Below are 6,575 nucleotides of genomic sequence, written 5' to 3'. Positions count from 1 at the left end.
CACACACACACACACACACACACACACACACACACACACACACACACACGCCAAGCAGCAGTGGCTGGCTCTACTCAAAAGGGGTGCTAATCTAGAAAGAATTGTTAGAACTACATTGAGAAGGCGCCAGGTGAGGGTGAAGAGTGCTTGGAACCAATGGCCAACTAGCCGTCTTTGAAGCCTACTCTGAGCACATGCCCACCCGAAGAACAGCTAGCAGGTGCCCACCCCACATTAGTCCCTGAAGCGCCTTGTGGATACAAACTCTAACTGCCAACAAGCCTGACAAGCCTAGTTTTTCCCGAGTCTCTGACAGGTTTTAGACAGCATCTATAGCTGTAGTGAGAAACTCCTCTGACACTCGGTCCTCTGACACACTCTTCTAACTTCAGAGCATATATCTGCCTCCCATCCTCATCATCAGCACGCTCGTTTGTTTTCATTTTCTAGCGATTTGAAGGGATCTTTTAGTGAGTGCATCGTGGCCAACATCGCAACACAATGAGGACCACATCCCCGTGATGTGGACAAATAGGAGAAAGGAAAGCTGTCATTAGCTTAGCATGCTCCATTTCCCTCTCAAAACAGATTTTGTGTAAAATTTAAATTAAAAGAGACAAGAGACAATGTGGTTACACGCTTCCCCCAAATAACACCATGGCTAGATGCCTTGAAAGACAAAGTGTTGAATGTTTCGCTCGTTCCCTGAGTGTTACACTGTACACACACACACACACACACACACACACAAAGAGAGAGAGAAAGAGAGAGAGAGAGAGAGAGAGAGAGAGGATAGTTTTACTTTGCATAAGAACTAATTACAAAATAGAAACTAAAAGTTAAAAAAGAATTATTGCCACAGAAAAGTACAGTCAGTAGGAACCACTGTCTCTGCTATCTAAAATGATTCTCCTTCAATGAAGTCTCTAGATAAATGTATCCATTTCGACTCAGGTGAGGAACATCAACATGGAGACCCTAGGAGACCAGTGTTCCCCAGATGTCTGTAGACTCAGCTACATGTGCACTACAAAACTGTAAGACACCTGAAGAGCATGCCTGTCCCTCCGACTTGCCTCTCCTGGCCTGTCTCCTCAGCGTGCATGACTAATTTTAGGAGGGGTGGTGATCTCCATGTGTGTGGCATTTTTACCACGGGTGGCTAGACCTCCCCTTAGGGGAAAACCAGAAACCATTTCACCAGCCTTGAAGTTGTGCATGGGAAGGTGGACAGAAGTCTCTGGAAACTCAGCTCTTTCAGTATGCCAGCTCACAGTAGCCTCCACTTCAGAAAGAGCAGGCTATCCCCAAAAGCTCTTCGGGAACTCCCACAACCCCCATTCAACTATTCCTATTGTTGCTACTCAGGAGTAGCAAACTCTCTCAGGGGCCAAATGGTCCCTACCTAAGCCAAGCCAAGCTGAGATGTTCCAGGGTCAAACAAGAAGAGAGTCAGGGGGAAGGAAAGAGGGAGAACAATGAAAAAGAAGGAGGAAGAAGAGGAAGAGGAGGAAGAGGAGGAGGAGGAGGAGGAAGAGGAGGAGGAGGAGGAGGAGGAGGAGGAGGAAGGCAAAGGAACAGCCTCCACTAAAAGTCATATAATTTTGCTTTCATATTTAAACTAAATGGCATGGTGGTACCTATCCAAGTTCCCAAATAATCTTGGCTGGAAACCAGAGGTGGGGTAAGGATGTTTGACTTGACTTTTGGCACTGTTTATGTGTAAGGAGGCAACGGAGTCCAAACTCAGGGCCTACCCTAGGCCCAGATGTACAAACTCTCATTTCTTGTTCCATAAAATAAGCACGTAACCTAGCCACATGTAAAAAATGTTTTAAGGCATTGTCACACCTCTCAAATTATGGCCTCAATTCCCACTGAAAAATTCACTGAACATACAACTCAGAAGTTTCAAGCTACTTCCAGAAATCAGGTCATTCACCTTCTCCACAACCAAGAAAACAGGTCTCTCCAAAATGAACAGAAGAGACTGTGATAGCAAACAGTAAGTGTCCCCAAGTGTAGGAAGGTTGCACTCACAGATGGCATCCGCCTGGGCAAATTGAGAAAGATGAAGGCCTGTTTCATCTGATGAGGCAAGGTTGGAGACAATGGAAAATATAATCAGCCCAGAATACATTTCTTTAGAAGAGAGCTCATTTTTGCAGCCATAGTCAACAGTCTGGATGTTTGGTAACTTTGGAGAGTTTCATTCTTACATCTCCAAAAGGGTTTGGAATGGTAGCATGGATTGGGACCACAACTTTATTATTTCTCAACCTCTTTATTGATAATCATCTGATTCTTGCTAGGATAAAGTTGAAAACACTACTGCCAAAGAGTTTTGGTTTGGTTTTTTTGTTTGTTTGTTTTGGTTTGGTTTGTTTTAAAGCACTGAAGATCTCAGAGGGCACATAATGGACTCATTCCATTTTAACTTGAAAGTGCTGTCTTGGCTATGTGAGTAGCTCACTGGCAGAGCAGTTGCCTGACACACAGGAGGCGCTGTGGGAAGGCTAAGAGCTAAGAGCCATGGCATGCCAGGGCCACAGGGCGTGATAGTGGCAGAGCCCGTTAGCAGGCTTCTGCTGGCTGGTAAGCATGGCACTTCCCGTTACAGATGTTCTGCCTTCTTAGATTATGAGTCATGGGGATTACAGGGAAAGGCCATGGGATATTTCAGATATGTTACAAATTAAAGTTATGGAGCTGGCGCAACAGTTACTCAAATATTTATGGAACTGAATCGGACCTAAATATTTGAGTTGTATGACACCATAAAAATCACGGACACCCCCATGTGCCCCTAGTGAAACAGTGAGTTTATTCTTAGGTCACCAGACGACAGTGTTTGGGGACTGTGCTGACTTCTAGGTTACCTATTGGAGTGTTTGGTTTACCATCTTTCAGAGTGGCTGGGACCCAAGGAAGCCATGAGCCTGTAGATTACAGCAGTAGAATTTCCTGTCACTCCCCAAATGTCAAAGGCTTTGAAATTGCTTTTTTTTAAAAAAAAAAAAAAATATGGAGGCAGTGGGGACCATGACATGAGCATGATTAAAACGGAATCATTTGATCATTAGCCTGGACCTTTTGCACAAAAGTATTTCCCCCACATCTTGTAACCCTGCGAACTTCATCCTTCACAGCATGTCCGTAAACAAAATGATGCTTTGGGATAAGACTGATCATACCAAGACTTTTATAAACACTGATTGCCCTGAAATAACAAAACCATTGCTTTGTTTACTTAGTTTATTTCAGTTTGAATCAATACAGTAATAAATGCTATTCCTTTACCACCTGGCCCTGACCTATTTCAATTCCCATGTTCACCTTTGCCTCCAGCATAATGGAACCTCATTACAAATGATGTAGGAAGCTGTGCTGGGACACACAGTGCCTACTCACTGAAATGCCTTCGAGCTAAATCAGTGCCATGAAAGGTCACACATTTACCAGTTTAGCAAACAAAATAAAGTTAGTGTCACTCAAAGGCTTATATTTTTTTTTAACCCCTGAAATACTTCCATGTATGCATACACCGTCAGGGACTTGCCTTGAGAAAGGTCCTCCTACTCTACCTTTTACCCAGAACTTACTTTGCAACCTTATTGACACCAAAAACTGTAGCTCCATCTTGAAGACATAAGGAATTGACAAGAGACTGCCAGCCAACCCAGGGAATCAAGATACCAACTAATGCCTTTCTCTTGTTGGTCTATGCTTCACTAACTACATCCTGTCAGTCTCACTTGTAGTAAACATCGACAGAGAGGGAAATGCTATCTCCAGACGCTGTTGGCTATAGACATAGAGAGAATTGGTCCAACATTGCCTATTGAGATGTGTGCCACCAGATTGGTAGGTAGTGTATACAAACTTAGGCCACCACTCCCAGTCATTTTTCAATTTCTTCTCTTCCCTTCTTCCTTAATATAGAACCCGTAATTTGTGCAGTGCTTCTGAATTGTGAACAATAAAGATCACATTTTTTAGTCTTTCATATAGTCATACTAATCATCCTAACTAATACTGCTCCCATGATTAACTTCTAACCAATGAGCTAGCTATATAAAGTGTCATTAAAGGACAGACATGTTTATCTGTCTTTCCTTCCTGCTGATGGTTGGAATCCATCTATAATAAGTATTTTGGATTTCAACAACCATCTTCTGTTGAGAGAGGAAAAAGCCCAAGGGACATAGTATAGATGAGAAAAAATTAGACTCTGATGCCATGAAATGTAATGTAGGCTTGGCCCCTGGCTTACTCCAATGAGGGGAAATGCATATTTATCATGTTCTGTTCCTTGTTAATTAGCTGGGTGGGAACGTTTTTCCCTTGTAAAATACATTGAAACCTAGAACCTTCTGAAATATTTGGTATATGTCAAAGACAAAAATGGCTCTTATTAAATAGCACCTTGTCTATTGATTTATTTTTAAACCCTTAAAGAGCCAAAGAACAAATCTAGACCCAACCATCTGTATAAGTGTTTTGTATGACTTACCTATACTTCATAAAATTTAAGAAAACTCTTAAGTATATTTTATTTGTGTTTGTGTATGCATATGAACATATGTACAAATGAGTCACTCATGTATATGTGTGTGGAGGCCAGTCAGCAGGTGTTCTTCCCTATCACTAACTTCTCCTGAGCTAGGGGCTCCTCAGTACCCCTGCACCTCAGAATCTTTCTGTTAGGCTTGTGATCAACTCCAGTGATCCATCTGACTCTATCCCTCCCACTAAGGTCACAGGTACACAAGGCCAACCCTGTTTTTTATTTGAGTGCTGGAATGTGAAATCAAGTCATCGTACTTAGTCAGCAAGCCTTCTTACCCAGTGTGTCATCTCCTCAGACTGACGCTCTTTATTTTAAATAAGTAGTCTTGATATTTGCAAAGCCGTGTTGGTATTGTTAGTTATAATTGCCAAGAGGCAATAGTAACCCAATGTCCAGCAAGGGGTGAACAATAAACAAAGCATAGTGTGTGTAACACAGCGTGTGCATGGCACAGTGTATATGTAGCTCTAGCTCAGTGTGTGCACAACACTATGCATGCGTACCATTGGATACTACACAGGTTTTAAACAGAAACAAAATTTTGTTTTATGCTACAATGTGGATAAAACACAAGACATTATTCTAAGTAGAAAAAAAAACAAATTCCCAACAACATTTACTGTTTTATATTATATGCGGGTGCATGCAAAGGCCAGAGGTTGTGTGTGTGTATGTGTGTGTGTGTGTGTGTGTGTGCAATGTGTATATAAATGTCAATGCCTTGTGGGTACATGCAAAGGCCATGAGGCTCATGAAAGAGCAAAATCATAGAATTGGGCACAGAATGGAAGCTGCAGAGTCTGTGGCAGGGAGTATCTTGGAACTGTTAGTGGGTATAGAATTCTAGCTTTCAGGGTTAGAGAGATGGCTCAGCAGTTAAGAGCACTAGCTGTTCTTTCAAGGGACCTGGGTTTGATAAATACCACTCACACAGTGGCTCACATCCATTTTGTAATTCTAGTTCCAGGGAATCCAATGCCCTTTCTAACCTCCATAGACACCAGGTATGGTCAAGGTGCATATACAGAGAGGCAAAACACTCATACACATTAAATAAACAAAGAACTCTAAAATTAAGAAAATCATATTTCTATCTTTGCAACATGAAAAGCATCCTGAATCTGAAGAGATGGGTCAGTGGGTAAAAGTTAGGAGGACATGAGTTCAGATCTTCAGCATCCACACTAATAACTGGGTGACAGCACTCATCTATAACCCAGCTCTGGGATAGTTGAGCAGGCAGTTTGTAGAGACTTGCTGACAAACAGTCTAGGTTAAAAGGCAAGCTCCAGTTTCAGCAAGAGACCTTGTCTCAAAAAATAAGGAGACAGTGATAGAAGATATTTGGTGTCAATCTCTGGTGTTTGCATGTACCCACATGGGCATGGACATTCACATACACTGTGAACACTTGCACACACACACACACACACACACACACACACAACCTTTGGCCTTTGCATGAACCCACATGGGCATGGGTATTTACATACACATTGTGCATGAAGGATCATGGATCATGAACACACACATGCACACACACACATGCACACACACACACATGGTTTGTAGGGATTGTATCCACAGTTATGTAATAACTAATGTACCTAACACCACTAACATGAATGTGGATATGAACCATGTGCATTTTACCACAAATTTAGAATTTTTAAACTTTATTTTTGTTTTGTTTTATTTTGTTTTTGAGATAGGGTTTATCTGTATAACCCTGGCTGTTCTATAACTCAACTATCCACCTGTCTCTGCCTCCAGAATGCTGGAATTAAAGGTGTGAACCACTGTTGTCCAGCTAAATTTTTAAACTTTTAAATAAAAAGCTTTATATAATATTTTCTTTGTTATCAAATTAACATAGTTATTAGCCAAAAATTAGGGATAGAGAATAATAGGGAAAGTTTTATATTTATAACTTGGTGCCTGGTGTTTCTCTCTCTCTCTCTCTCTCTCTCTCTCTCTCTCTATATATATATATATATATATATAT

The sequence above is a fragment of the Grammomys surdaster genome, unplaced genomic scaffold (assembly GCF_004785775.1).
Source record: "Grammomys surdaster isolate TR1022 unplaced genomic scaffold, NIH_TR_1.0 140, whole genome shotgun sequence".
NCBI classification, from domain to species: domain Eukaryota; kingdom Metazoa; phylum Chordata; class Mammalia; order Rodentia; family Muridae; genus Grammomys; species Grammomys surdaster.
The sequence above is the reverse complement of the archived record's forward strand: the minus strand, read 5'-3'. Positions refer to the sequence as shown.